The sequence below is a fragment of the Danio rerio genome, chromosome 4 (genome assembly GCF_052040795.2).
Source record: "Danio rerio strain M-AB ecotype USA chromosome 4, GRCz13ab, whole genome shotgun sequence".
Taxonomy (NCBI): Eukaryota; Metazoa; Chordata; class Actinopteri; order Cypriniformes; family Danionidae; genus Danio; species Danio rerio.
Window position 1 is genome coordinate 27504227 of NC_141024.2, and position 16140 is coordinate 27520366.

The following is a 16140-nucleotide window of genomic DNA, read 5'->3' on the forward strand; positions in this document are numbered from 1 at the left end:
CTGTGATTTGACCTCTCTGCTGGCTGAGATAAGCTCATTTTCAACGTCCAATTCAGAATGTAATAAAACCAGATCCAGCTATAAAATGCATCATTCTTTTTTGTTTTAGACAACATTTCATGCACTGTTAAACATGTTAAAGCAAGTTGCAAGAGAAAATCTATGTCCCTGACTGAGTTTGCATTACTGTGATTTGACCTCTCTGCTGGCTGAGATAAGCTCATTTTCAACGTCCATTTCAGAAAATGATAAAAACAGATCCAGCCATAACATGGATCATTCTTTTTTGTTTTAGACAACATTTCATGCACTGTTAAACATGTTAAAGCAAGTTGCAAGTGAAAATCTATGTCTCTGACTGAGTTTGCATTACTGTGATTTGACCTCTCTGCTGGCTGAGATAAGCTCATTTTCAACGTCCAATTTAGAATGTAATAAAACCAGATTCAGACATAAAATGCATCATTCTTTTTTGTTTTAGACAACATTTCATGCAATGTTAAACATGTTAAAGCAAGTTGCAAGTGAAAATCTATGTCTCTGACTGAGTTTGCATTACTGTGATTTGACCTCTCTGCTGGCTGAGATAAGCTTATTTTCAACGTCCAATTTAGAATGTAATAAAACCAGATCTAGCTATAAAATGCATCATTCTTTTTTGTTTTAGACAAAATTTCATGCAATGTTAAACATGTTAAAGCAAGTTGCAAGTGAAAATCTATGTCTCTGACTGAGTTTGCATTACTGTGATTTGACCTCTCTGCTGGCTGAGATAAGCTCATTTTCAACGTCCATTTCAGAAAATGATAAAAACAGATCCAGCCATAACATGGATCATTCTTTTTTGTTTTAGACAACATTTCATGCACTGTTAAACATGTTAAAGCAAGTTGCAAGTGAAAATCTATGTCTCTGACTGAGTTTGCATTACTGTGATTTGACCTCTCTGCTGGCTGAGATAAGCTCATTTTCAACGTCCAATTCAGAATGTAATAAAACCAGATCCAGCTATAAAATGCATCATTCTTTTTTGTTTTAGACAACATTTCATGCACTGTTAAAGCAAGTTGCAAGTGAAAATCTATATCTCTGATTGAGTTTGCATTACTGTGATTTGACCTCTCTGCTGGCTGAGATAAGCTCATTTTCAACGTCCAATTTAGAATGTAATAAAACCAGACCCAGCTATAAAATGCATCATTCTTTTTTGTTTTAGACAACATTTCATGCACTGTTAAACATGTTAAAGCAAGTTGCAAGTGAAAATCTATGTCTCTGACTGAGTTTGCATTACTGTGATTTGACCTCTCTGCTGGCTGAGATAAGCTCATTTTCAACGTCCAGTTCAGAATGTAATAAAACCAGATCCAGCCATAAAATGCATCATTCTTTTTTGTTTTAGACAACATTTCATGCACTGTTAAACATGTTAAAGCAAGTTGCAAGTGAAAATCTATGTCTCTGACTGAGTTTGCATTACTGTGATTTGACCTCTCTGCTGGCTGAGATAAGCTCATTTTCAACGTCCAATTTAGAATGTAATAAAACCAGATCCAGACATAAAATGCATCATTCTTTTTTGTTTTAGACAACATTTCATGCACTGTTAAACATGTTAAAGCAAGTTGCAAGTGAAAATCTATGTCTCTGACTGAGTTTGCATTACTGTGATTTGACCTCTCTGCTGGCTGAGATAAGCTCATTTTCAACGTCCAATTTAGAATGTAATAAAACCAGATCCAGCTATAAAATGCATCATTCTTTTTTGTTTTAGACAACATTTCATGCACTGTTAAACATGTTAAAGCAAGTTGCAAGTGAAAATCTATGTCTCTGACTGAGTTTGCATTACTGTGATTTGACCTCTCTGCTGGCTGAGATAAGCTAGGTCATTTTCAACGTCCAATTTAGAATGTAATAAAACCAGATCCAGCTATAAAATGCATCATTCTTTTTTGTTTTAGACAACATTTCATGCACTGTTAAACATGTTAAAGCAAGTTGCAAGTGAAAATCTATGTCTCTGACTGAGTTTGCATTACTGTGATTTGACCTCTCTGCTGGCTAAGATAAGCTCATTTTCAACGTCCATTTCAGAAAATGATAAAAACAGATCCAGCCATAACATGGATCATTCTTTTTTGTTTTAGACAACATTTCATGCACTGTTAAACATGTTAAAGCAAGTTGCAAGTGAAAATCTATGTCTCTGACTGAGTTTGCATTACTGTGATTTGACCTCTCTGCTGGCTGAGATAAGCTCATTTTCAACGTCCAATTCAGAATGTAATAAAACCAGATCCAGCTATAAAATGCATCATTCTTTTTTGTTTTAGACAACATTTCATGCACTGTTAAACATGTTAAAGCAAGTGGCAAGTGAAAATCTATGTCTCTGACTGAGTTTGCATTACTGTGATTTGACCTCTCTGCTGGCTGAGATAAGCTCATTTTCAACGTCCAATTTAGAATGTAATAAAACCAGACCCAGCTATAAAATGCATCATTCTTTTTTGTTTAAGACAACATTTCATGCACTGTTAAACATGTTAAAGCAAGTTGCAAGTGAAAATCTATGTCTCTGACTGAGTTTGCATTACTGTGATTTGACCTCTCTGCTGGCTGAGATAAGCTCATTTTCAACGTCCATTTCAGAATGTAATAAAAACAGATCCAAACATAAAATGCATCATTCTTTTTTGTTTTAGACAACATTTCATGCACTGTTAAACATGTTAAAGCAAGTTGCAAGTGAAAATATATGTCTCTGACTGAGTTTGCATTACTGTGATTTGACCTCTCTGCTGGCTGAGATAAGCTCATTTTCAACGTCCATTTCAGAAAATGATAAAAACAGATCCAGCCATAACATGGATCATTCTTTTTTGTTTTAGACAACATTTCATGCACTGTTAAACATGTTAAAGCAAGTTGCAAGTGAAAATCTATGTCTCTGACTGAGTTTGCATTACTGTGATTTGACCTCTCTGCTGGCTGAGATAAGCTCATTTTCAACGTCCAATTCAGAATGTAATAAAACCAGATCCAGCTATAAAATGCATCATTCTTTTTTGTTTTAGACAACATTTCATGCACTGTTAAACATGTTAAAGCAAGTTGCAAGTGAAAATCTATGTCTCTGACTGAGTTTGCATTACTGTGATTTGACCTCTCTGCTGGCTGAGATAAGCTCATTTTCAACGTCCAATTTAGAATGTAATAAAACCAGACCCAGCTATAAAATGCATCATTCTTTTTTGTTTTAGACAACATTTCATGCACTGTTAAACATGTTAAAGCAAGTTGCAAGTGAAAATCTATGTCTCTGACTGAGTTTGCATTACTGTGATTTGACCTCTCTGCTGGCTGAGATAAGCTCATTTTCAACGTCCAATTCAGAATGTAATAAAAACAGATCCAGACATAAAATGCATCATTCTTTTTTGTTTTAGACAACATTTCATGCACTGTTAAACATGTTAAAGCAAGTTGCAAGTGAAAATCTATGTCTCTGACTTAGTTTGCATTACTGTGATTTGACCTCTCTGCTGGCTGAGATAAGCTCATTTTCAACGTCCAATTTAGAATGTAATAAAACCAGATCCAGCTATAAAATGCATCATTCTTTTTTGTTTTAGACAACATTTCATGCACTGTTAAACATGTGGTAACGCTTTCTTTTACAACCCGCAAAGTACCGCGTAAGTACAGTGAAATTACAGTGTACTTTTCTGTACGTACTGTGTAAGTATAATGAACGTATGTGTAGGTATGAGGGAACAAACCGTAATGCTTAGGTAAAAAGGGGGTAACAACCAGATGTTCATCACGAAAATGACCGCGTAAGTACAGTGAAATAACGGTGTACTTTTCTGTACCTATAGTGTAAGTATAAATAACGTTTACGTAAGTATAAGGGAACAAAATGTAATGCTCGGGTAATAAGGGGATAACAACCAGATATTTAGCATAAAAGGTACCGCGTAAGTACAGTGAAATAACGTTGTACTTTTCTTTAAATTGCAAAAGAACAAACCATAATGTTTGTGTAAAAGGGGAGTAACAAGATATCCATCACGCAAAGAAGTATATTAAGTTTACGATGTACATTTCTTCAAGTATTGTATACATATAAAGAATTATGCAAGGATGGTGACAACCTATTGCTATCTGCAAATGTACTGTATATGCACCTGCGTGAGTACATTAGTTCTCTTATTCAGTGCTTGGGTTTTATATGGGGTGTTTAATGAATAAAAGGTTTACAACCTGTGAAATTATGAACCCTTATTGTATACTGTATGCATTTTAAATCTGCAATTCAATATAAAATATATTTCCATACACTACTTACCTTATGTTTACTCGTCGATCTCACCAAAGCCATCAATGTCTCCATAACTCACTATCAACAAATAACTTTGCATGACATAGGCCTACCGTCAGGGTTCAATGCAGATTAAAACAGGCTCGCATCTTTACTGCTGTTGCACAGGGGGGCTAACTGTTGCATTTCAGTAAATGTATAGCTGATGCTTTATAGAAAAATCTAGTAATTTGGTCTTCAATCAATAAAAACTGCTGCTGTAGTTTACTCTGTTCTTAGTGTTCAAGTATACACTAGTATGTTAAAGTTCAGCTTCTTCCCTCTTTGTTCCCTGTAGTTAAAGGGTAAATACAGTATTTGTTCCCTCCTTGTTCCCTGTACTTACAGGGTAAATACCACATTTGAGGGTTGTAAATTAAAGTGAAGCTTTGTTCCTCTCTTGTTACCTCCTTGTTCCCTGTACTTACAGGGTAAATACCACATTTGAGGGTTGTAAATTAAAGTGAAGCTTTGTTCCTCTCTTGTTACCTCCTTGTTCCCTGTACTTACAGGGTAAATACCACATTTGAGGGTTGTAAATTAAAGTGAAGCTTTGTTCCTCTCTTGTTACCTCCTTGTTACCTGTACTTACAGGGTAAATACCACATTTGAGGGTTGTAAATTAAAGTGAAGCTTTGTTCCTCTCTTGTTACCTGTAGTTAAAGGGTAAATACAACATTTGTTCCCCCCTTGTTCCCTTTAGTTTACAATGTAAAATCTTAAAGGCAGTGAAATAAATATACAAACACACAATATATTTCTTCTTTACTTTGTAACCTTTATTTTAATAAATAAGCATTTTAAAAGACTTCATATTAATCAAACATTGTCTTGTCTATCATTGCCTATACTCATTCATTTTCTCTTTGGCTTTGTTAATCTGGGGTCGCCACAGTGGAATAAACCCCCATCTTATCCAGCATATGTTTTACGCAGTGGATGCCCTTCCAGCTGCAACCCATCTCTGGGAAACATCCATACACACTCACTCACACGCATTCACTACGGACAATTTAGTCTACCCAATTCACCTGTACCGCATGTCTTTGGACTGTGAGGGAAACCGGAGCACCCGGAGGAAACCCACGCGAACGCAGGGAGAACTCCATGCAGAAACCTTCTTGATGTGAGGAAACAGCACTACCTACTGTGCCACCGTGTTGCCACCCAGCTGCAACCCATCACTGGGAAACATCCATCCATACATACTCATTCACACACATACACTACGGACAATTTTACCTTACCCAATGTCACCACATATTTTTGGACTTGTGGGAGCACCCGGAGGAAACCCATGCTAACATGGGGAGAACATGCAAACTCCACACAGAAATGCCAACTGACCCAGCCTAGGCTCGAACCAGCGACCTTCTTGCTGTGAGGCGATTGTGCTACCCACTGCGCCTGCCTATACTCAAACAGCAAAATAACACATTATTTCCTTCCCCCTTTTTTTCTGGCATCTCTTGCTTGGCTTCCTCTTCTGCTCTTCTCAGCTTCCACTGAGGACTCTGATGGTGAGTGGCTGATGAAATCCCATGGGTCTTGCTGCTCTGCATTTATATAAAATATATAAACAGACAGAAAGGCTTTTAGTAAGCTATAGACATGTTTATTTTCCTGTTTAATGTGTGTGTAGTGGTTGTCCAACAATTTCACACACTAAACATTTACAGATACCATACAGACACTATACATTACTATCAAACAAAAGTACTATCATTAGATCATATGGGAGATTGTGATCATTTATAGTGATAATAATTAAAGCGCAGAGGGAAAAGGCTTAAGTATATGTGCAGGCAGTATAGACTTTGAAGTAAAGATTATTTGCAGTTCAGTGTACATATTTAAATTCTGTGTCACTCATTAAATGGTAAGTAAATGTAACGTTTGGGTTAACTACCCCTAAGGTTAGTTTTTGATTAAAGTACATGTCTTAACCCATCATTAGTCCTAAATAAAGTGAAAGATAACATAATATGGTTGATGTACTGTTATGGACCCTTTTTACATTTCAGCACAGTGAATGGGAAAGTACAACACATTTTTTTTTACAATCTTCTTTGCTCAAATAAAATGAAAACTTTACGATGGTGTTGTCTCGACAATTAGAAAAATAAAAATATAGTGTGAAACTGATAACGCCAGCAAGAAGAGAGAATAACTTCTAATTTACTCATGACCATAGACACTGTTTGAAACACCTCGCACATGTAATCATATTATATAATGCATACGTAGATACAAATAAATGTTATTTTATAAAAAAAATCATATAAAAAAACTCAAGGATTTTAGATCCTGATGATCGTTAAACGCGTCATAACAGTGTTGTGAAAAGGGTGTAATTGTTAAAAATAGGTACAAACATCAGATATAAACAAAAACCTAAACAAACACTTCTATGTACATAACGTCATAAAAATACTTGTTTTATTTACCTCGCGCTGCCGTCCTTGTACTGCCGTGAACAGGAAATTCTGGGAATGGAGGACGGAGAGTTGAATCGATTCGTCTTCAACAAACCGATCAGTGTGACATCAAAACATCGCGAGAACAACAGACAGCTCCGTGTGCATTTGAATCCATCTCGCGATATTGTATCACTTCAGGTACGCGCCTACTGATTCGTTGATTCAAACGAGTTGTGAATCAAGAAGCCTCTAAAGATCCGAATCAAACTGCAGCAGCACGCCACGAGGTTTTGCTCAGACTTTTGGGACGTTTGGAATTGCTCCGTCTTGTCACCATGTAACACATGTGAGTAAATCGTTGTCAGTAAATAAGGCTATTGTTACGATTAGAAATTGTGCATTAACCAGATTATATTTATTTTGTTTCATTTGTTTTTAGCGTAACATTAACGTTAGTTCATGGCCGAATCTAAACTGCCAGCAGCGAATATTTACCAATGTTTACTGTCGTTTACTTTGCACATCTTAGAAATGTTGCCAAAGTTCCTATGGATTTAGTTTCTTCATGTCATTCCAGAAAGACTGGATGATGAGCAGGTCAGATCTCTGTGGCTGTTGTCATACTGACTGTGCAGACGATTTTCTCCCTTTATACGTTAATTACAGCAAAGTTAATGACAAATTAATGTTTGGAAATGTTAATTGATATTTTCTGTAGCATGCCAGTTTGATATATCAATAGCCCCCCCCCCCCCCCCCACCTAATTACTAATAACGTTTGCCTAGGACTTTAGCACAGTAGCCTACTATTTAAGCCTTTTCCCCTCTGCGCTTTAATTATTATCACTATAAATGATCACAATCTCCCATATGATCTGATGATAGTACTTTTGTTTGATAGTAATGTATAGTGTCTGTATGGTATCTGTAAATGTTTAGTGTGTGAAATTGTTGGACAACCACTACACACACATTAAACAGGAAAATAAACATGTCTATAGCTTACTAAAAGCCTTTCTGTCTGTTTATATATTTTATATAAATGCAGAGCAGCAAGACCCATGGGATTTCATCAGCCACTCACCATCAGAGTCCTCAGTGGAAGCTGAGAAGAGCAGAAGAGGAAGCCAAGCAAGAGATGCCAGAAAAAAAGGGGGAAGGAAATAATGTGTTATTTTGCTGTTTGAGTATAGGCAGGCGCAGTGGGTAGCACAATCGCCTCACAGCAAGAAGGTCGCTGGTTCGAGCCTAGGCTGGGTCAGTTGGCATTTCTGTGTGGAGTTTGCATGTTCTCCCCATGTTAGCGTGGGTTTCCTCCGGGTGCTCCCACAAGTCCAAAAATATGTGGTGACATTGGGTAAGGTAAAATTGTCCGTAGTGTATGTGTGTGAATGAGTATGTATGGATGTTTCCCAGTGATGGGTTGCAGCTGGGTGGCAACACGGTGGCACAGTAGGTAGTGCTGTTTCCTCACATCAAGAAGGTTTCTGCATGGAGTTCTCCCTGCGTTCGCGTGGGTTTCCTCCGGGTGCTCCGGTTTCCCTCACAGTCCAAAGACATGCGGTACAGGTGAATTGGGTAGACTAAATTGTCCGTAGTGAATGCGTGTGAGTGAGTGTGTATGGATGTTTCCCAGAGATGGGTTGCAGCTGGAAGGGCATCCACTGCGTAAAACATATGCTGGATAAGATGGTGGTTTATTCCACTGTGGCGACCCCAGATTAACAAAGCCAAAGAGAAAATGAATGAGTATAGGCAATGATAGACAAGACAATGTTTGATTAATATGAAGTCTTTTAAAATGCTTATTTATTAAAATAAAGGTTACAAAGTAAAGAAGAAATATATTGTGTGTTTGTATATTTATTTCACTGCCTTTAAGATTTTACATTGTAAACTAAAGGGAACAAGGGGGGAACAAATGTTGTATTTACCCTTTAACTACAGGTAACAAGAGAGGAACAAAGCTTTACTTTAATTTACAACCCTCAAATGTGGTATTTACCCTGTAAGTACAGGTAACAAGGAGGTAACAAGAGAGGAACAAAGCTTCACTTTAATTTACAACCCTCAAATGTGGTATTTACCCTGTAAGTACAGGGAACAAGGAGGTAACAAGAGAGGAACAAAGCTTCACTTTAATTTACAACCCTCAAATGTGGTATTTACCCTGTAAGTACAGGGAACAAGGAGGTAACAAGAGAGGAACAAAGCTTCACTTTAATTTACAACCCTCAAATGTGGTATTTACCCTGTAAGTACAGGGAACAAGGAGGGAACAAATACTGTATTTACCCTTTAACTACAGGGAACAAAGAGGGAAGAAGCTGAACTTTAACATACTAGTGTATACTTGAACACTAAGAACAGAGTAAACTACAGCAGCAGTTTTTATTGATTGAAGACCAAATTACTAGATTTTTCTATAAAGCATCAGCTATACATTTACTGAAATGCAACAGTTAGCCCCCCTGTGCAACAGCAGTAAAGATGCGAGCCTGTTTTAATCTGCATTGAACCCTGACGGTAGGCCTATGTCATGCAAAGTTATTTGTTGATAGTGAGTTATGGAGACATTGATGGCTTTGGTGAGATCAACGAGTAAACATAAGGTAAGTAGTGTATGGAAATATATTTTATATTGAATTGCAGATTTAAAATACATACAGTATACAATAAGGGTTCATAATTTCACAGGTTGTAAACCTTTTATTCATTAAACACCCCATATAAAACCCAAGCACTGAATAAGAGAACTAATGTACTCACGCAGGTGCATATACAGTACATTTGCAGATAGCAATAGGTTGTCACCATCCTTGCATAATTCTTTATATGTATACAATACTTGAAGAAATGTACATCGTAAACTTGATATACTTCTTTGCGTGATGGATATCTTATTGTTACTCCCCTTTTACACAAACATTATGGTTTGTTCTTTTGCAATTTAAAGAAAAGTACAACGTTATTTCACTGTACTTACGCGGTACCTTTTATGCTAAATATCTGGTTGTTATCCCCTTATTACCCGAGCATTACAGTTTGTTCCCTTATACTTACGTAAACGTTATTTATACTTACACTATAGGTACAGAAAAGTACACCGTTATTTCACTGTACTTACGCGGTCATTTTCGTGATGAACATCTGGTTGTTACCCCCTTTTTACCCAAGCATTACGGTTTGTTCCCTCATACCTACACATACGTTCATTATACTTACACAGTACGTACAGAAAAGTACACTGTAATTTCACTGTACTTACGCGGTACTTTGCGGGTTGTAAAAGAAAGCGTTACCAAACATGTTAAAGCAAGTTGCAAGTGAAAATCTATGTCTCTGACTGAGTTTGCATTACTGTGATTTGACATCTCTGCTGGCTGAGATAAGCTCATTTTCAACGTCCAATTCAGAATGTAATAAAACCAGATCCAGCTATAAAATGCATCATTCTTTTTCGTTTTAGACAACATTTCATGCACTGTTAAACATGTTAAAGCAAGTTGCAAGTGAAAATCTATGTCTCTGACTGAGTTTGCATTACTGTGATTTGACCTCTCTGCTGGCTGAGATAAGCTCATTTTCAACGTCCAATTCAGAATGTAATAAAACCAGATCCAGCTATAAATTGCATCATTCTTTTTTGTTTTAGACAACATTTCATGCACTGTTAAACATGTTAAAGCAAGTTGCAAGTGAAAATCTATGTCTCTGACTGAGTTTGCATTACTGTGATTTGACCTCTCTGCTGGCTGAGATAAGCTCATTTTCAACGTCCAATTCAGAAAGTAATAAAACCAGATCCAGCTATAAAATGCATCATTCTTTTTTGTTTTAGACAACATTTCATGCACTGTTAAACATGTTAAAGCAAGTTGCAAGTGAAAATCTATGTCTCTGACTGAGTTTGCATTACTGTGATTTGACCTTTCTGCTGGCTGAGATAAGCTCATTTTCAACGTCCAATTCAGAATGTAATAAAACCAGATCCAGCTATAAAATGCATCATTCTTTTTTGTTTTAGACAACATTTCATGCACTGTTAAACATGTTAAAGCAAGTTGCAAGAGAAAATCTATGTCCCTGACTGAGTTTGCATTACTGTGATTTGACCTCTCTGCTGGCTGAGATAAGCTCATTTTCAACGTCCATTTCAGAAAATGATAAAAACAGATCCAGCCATAACATGGATCATTCTTTTTTGTTTTAGACAACATTTCATGCACTGTTAAACATGTTAAAGCAAGTTGCAAGTGAAAATCTATGTCTCTGACTGAGTTTGCATTACTGTGATTTGACCTCTCTGCTGGCTGAGATAAGCTCATTTTCAACGTCCAATTCAGAATGTAATAAAACCAGATCCAGCTATAAAATGCATCATTCTTTTTCGTTTTAGACAACATTTCATGCACTGTTAAACATGTTAAAGCAAGTTGCAAGTGAAAATCTATGTCTCTGACTGAGTTTGCATTACTGTGATTTGACCTCTCTGCTGGCTGAGATAAGCTCATTTTCAACGTCCAACTCAGAATGTAATAAAACCAGATCCAGCTATAAATTGCATCATTCTTTTTTGTTTTAGACAACATTTCATGCACTGTTAAACATGTTAAAGCAAGTTGCAAGTGAAAATCTATGTCTCTGACTGAGTTTGCATTACTGTGATTTGACCTCTCTGCTGGCTGAGATAAGCTCATTTTCAACGTCCAATTCAGAAAGTAATAAAACCAGATCCAGCTATAAAATGCATCATTCTTTTTTGTTTTAGACAACATTTCATGCACTGTTAAACATGTTAAAGCAAGTTGCAAGTGAAAATCTATGTCTCTGACTGAGTTTGCATTACTGTGATTTGACCTCTCTGCTGGCTGAGATAAGCTCATTTTCAACGTCCAATTCAGAATGTAATAAAACCAGATCCAGCTATAAAATGCATCATTCTTTTTTGTTTTAGACAACATTTCATGCACTGTTAAACATGTTAAAGCAAGTTGCAAGAGAAAATCTATGTCCCTGACTGAGTTTGCATTACTGTGATTTGACCTCTCTGCTGGCTGAGATAAGCTCATTTTCAACGTCCATTTCAGAAAATGATAAAAACAGATCCAGCCATAACATGGATCATTCTTTTTTGTTTTAGACAACATTTCATGCACTGTTAAACATGTTAAAGCAAGTTGCAAGTGAAAATCTATGTCTCTGACTGAGTTTGCATTACTGTGATTTGACCTCTCTGCTGGCTGAGATAAGCTCATTTTCAACGTCCAATTTAGAATGTAATAAAACCAGATTCAGACATAAAATGCATCATTCTTTTTTGTTTTAGACAACATTTCATGCACTGTTAAACATGTTAAAGCAAGTTGCAAGTGAAAATCTATGTCTCTGACTGAGTTTGCATTACTGTGATTTGACCTCTCTGCTGGCTGAGATAAGCTTATTTTCAACGTCCAATTTAGAATGTAATAAAACCAGATCCAGCTATAAAATGCATCATTCTTTTTTGTTTTAGACAAAATTTCATGCAATGTTAAACATGTTAAAGCAAGTTGCAAGTGAAAATCTATGTCTCTGACTGAGTTTGCATTACTGTGATTTGACCTCTCTGCTGGCTGAGATAAGCTCATTTTCAACGTCCAATTTAGAATGTAATAAAACCAGATCCAGCTATAAAATGCATCATTCTTTTATGTTTTAGACAACATTTCATGCACTGTTAAACATGTTAAAGCAAGTTGCAAGTGAAAATCTATGTCTCTGACTGAGTTTGCATTACTGTGATTTGACCTCTCTGCTGGCTGAGATAAGCTCATTTTCAACGTCCAATTCAGAATGCAATAAAACCAGATCCAGCTATAAAATGCATCATTCTTTTTTGTTTTAGACAACATTTCATGCACTGTTAAACATGATAAAGCAAGTTGCAAGAGAAAATCTATGTCCCTGACTGAGTTTGCATTACTGTGATTTGACCTCTCTGCTGGCTGAGATAAGCTCATTTTCAACGTCCATTTCAGAAAATGATAAAAACAGATCCAGCCATAACATGGATCATTCTTTTTTGTTTTAGACAACATTTCATGCACTGTTAAACATGTTAAAGCAAGTTGCAAGTGAAAATCTATGTCTCTGACTGAGTTTGCATTACTGTGATTTGACCTCTCTGCTGGCTGAGATAAGCTCATTTTCAACGTCCAATTCAGAATGTAATAAAACCAGATCCAGCTATAAAATGCATCATTCTTTTTTGTTTTAGACAACATTTCATGCACTGTTAAAGCAAGTTGCAAGTGAAAATCTATATCTCTGACTGAGTTTGCATTACTGTGATTTGACCTCTCTGCTGGCTGAGATAAGCTCATTTTCAACGTCCAATTCAGAATGTAATAAAACCAGATCCAGCTATAAATTGCATCATTCTTTTTTGTTTTAGACAACATTTCATGCACTGTTAAACATGTTAAAGCAAGTTGCAAGTGAAAATCTATGTCTCTGACTGAGTTTGCATTACTGTGATTTGACCTCTCTGCTGGCTGAGATAAGCTCATTTTCAACGTCCAATTTAGAAAGTAATAAAACCAGATCCAGCTATAAAATGCATCATTCTTTTTTGTTTTAGACAACATTTCATGCACTGTTAAACATGTTAAAGCAAGTTGCAAGTGAAAATCTATGTCTCTGACTGAGTTTGCATTACTGTGATTTGACCTCTCTGCTGGCTGAGATAAGCTCATTTTCAACGTCCAATTCAGAATGTAATAAAACCAGATCCAGCTATAAAATGCATCATTCTTTTTTGTTTTAGACAACATTTCATGCACTGTTAAACATGTTAAAGCAAGTTGCAAGAGAAAATCTATGTCCCTGACTGAGTTTGCATTACTGTGATTTGACCTCTCTGCTGGCTGAGATAAGCTCATTTTCAACGTCCATTTCAGAAAATGATAAAAACAGATCCAGCCATAACATGGATCATTCTTTTTTGTTTTAGACAACATTTCATGCACTGTTAAACATGTTAAAGCAAGTTGCAAGTGAAAATCTATGTCTCTGACTGAGTTTGCATTACTGTGATTTGACCTCTCTGCTGGCTGAGATAAGCTCATTTTCAACGTCCAATTCAGAATGTAATAAAACCAGATCCAGCTATAAAATGCATCATTCTTTTTCGTTTTAGACAACATTTCATGCACTGTTAAACATGTTAAAGCAAGTTGCAAGTGAAAATCTATGTCTCTGACTGAGTTTGCATTACTGTGATTTGACCTCTCTGCTGGCTGAGATAAGCTCATTTTCAACGTCCAATTCAGAATGTAATAAAACCAGATCCAGCTATAAATTGCATCATTCTTTTTTGTTTTAGACAACATTTCATGCACTGTTAAACATGTTAAAGCAAGTTGCAAGTGAAAATCTATGTCTCTGACTGAGTTTGCATTACTGTGATTTGACCTCTCTGCTGGCTGAGATAAGCTCATTTTCAACGTCCAATACAGAAAGTAATAAAACCAGATCCAGCTATAAAATGCATCATTCTTTTTTGTTTTAGACAACATTTCATGCACTGTTAAACATGTTAAAGCAAGTTGCAAGTGAAAATCTATGTCTCTGACTGAGTTTGCATTACTGTGATTTGACCTTTCTGCTGGCTGAGATAAGCTCATTTTCAACGTCCAATTCAGAATGTAATAAAACCAGATCCAGCTATAAACTGCATCATTCTTTTTTGTTTTAGACAACATTTCATGCACTGTTAAACATGTTAAAGCAAGTTGCAAGAGAAAATCTATGTCCCTGACTGAGTTTGCATTACTGTGATTTGACCTCTCTGCTGGCTGAGATAAGCTCATTTTCAACGTCCATTTCAGAAAATGATAAAAACAGATCCAGCCATAACATGGATCATTCTTTTTTGTTTTAGACAACATTTCATGCACTGTTAAACATGTTAAAGCAAGTTGCAAGTGAAAATCTATGTCTCTGACTGAGTTTGCATTACTGTGATTTGACCTCTCTGCTGGCTGAGATAAGCTCATTTTCAACGTCCAATTCAGAATGTAATAAAACCAGATCCAGCTATAAAATGCATCATTCTTTTTCGTTTTAGACAACATTTCATGCACTGTTAAACATGTTAAAGCAAGTTGCAAGTGAAAATCTATGTCTCTGACTGAGTTTGCATTACTGTGATTTGACCTCTCTGCTGGCTGAGATAAGCTCATTTTCAACGTCCAACTCAGAATGTAATAAAACCAGATCCAGCTATAAATTGCATCATTCTTTTTTGTTTTAGACAACATTTCATGCACTGTTAAACATGTTAAAGCAAGTTGCAAGTGAAAATCTATGTCTCTGACTGAGTTTGCATTACTGTGATTTGACCTCTCTGCTGGCTGAGATAAGCTCATTTTCAACGTCCAATTCAGAAAGTAATAAAACCAGATCCAGCTATAAAATGCATCATTCTTTTTTGTTTTAGACAACATTTCATGCACTGTTAAACATGTTAAAGCAAGTTGCAAGTGAAAATCTATGTCTCTGACTGAGTTTGCATTACTGTGATTTGACCTCTCTGCTGGCTGAGATAAGCTCATTTTCAACGTCCAATTCAGAATGTAATAAAACCAGATCCAGCTATAAAATGCATCATTCTTTTTTGTTTTAGACAACATTTCATGCACTGTTAAACATGTTAAAGCAAGTTGCAAGAGAAAATCTATGTCCCTGACTGAGTTTGCATTACTGTGATTTGACCTCTCTGCTGGCTGAGATAAGCTCATTTTCAACGTCCATTTCAGAAAATGATAAAAACAGATCCAGCCATAACATGGATCATTCTTTTTTGTTTTAGACAACATTTCATGCACTGTTAAACATGTTAAAGCAAGTTGCAAGTGAAAATCTATGTCTCTGACTGAGTTTGCATTACTGTGATTTGACCTCTCTGCTGGCTGAGATAAGCTCATTTTCAACGTCCAATTTAGAATGTAATAAAACCAGATTCAGACATAAAATGCATCATTCTTTTTTGTTTTAGACAACATTTCATGCACTGTTAAACATGTTAAAGCAAGTTGCAAGTGAAAATCTATGTCTCTGACTGAGTTTGCATTACTGTGATTTGACCTCTCTGCTGGCTGAGATAAGCTTATTTTCAACGTCCAATTTAGAATGTAATAAAACCAGATCCAGCTATAAAATGCATCATTCTTTTTTGTTTTAGACAAAATTTCATGCAATGTTAAACATGTTAAAGCAAGTTGCAAGTGAAAATCTATGTCTCTGACTGAGTTTGCATTACTGTGATTTGACCTCTCTGCTGGCTGAGATAAGCTCATTTTCAACGTCCAA

General features: G+C 36.2%; 2 long non-coding RNA genes across 2 annotated transcripts; one reads left to right on the plus strand and one right to left on the minus strand.

Annotated features, from left to right (window-relative positions):
• Nucleotides 1-5123: 5123 nt before the first annotated feature.
• LOC148679957 (uncharacterized) lies at nt 5124-6860 on the minus strand. The gene is made up of 2 exons (XR_015942109.1): nt 6814-6860; nt 5124-5922 (listed from the first exon to the last, which is right to left on the minus strand). It is a non-coding gene; the product is annotated as an uncharacterized LOC148679957 (long non-coding RNA).
• Nucleotides 6861-7082: 222 nt separating this feature from the next.
• Nucleotides 7083-8160, plus strand: LOC148679958 (uncharacterized). The gene is made up of 2 exons (XR_015942108.1): nt 7083-7132; nt 7835-8160. It is a non-coding gene; the product is annotated as an uncharacterized LOC148679958 (long non-coding RNA).
• The last annotated feature ends 7980 nt before the right edge of the window (nt 8161-16140 follow it).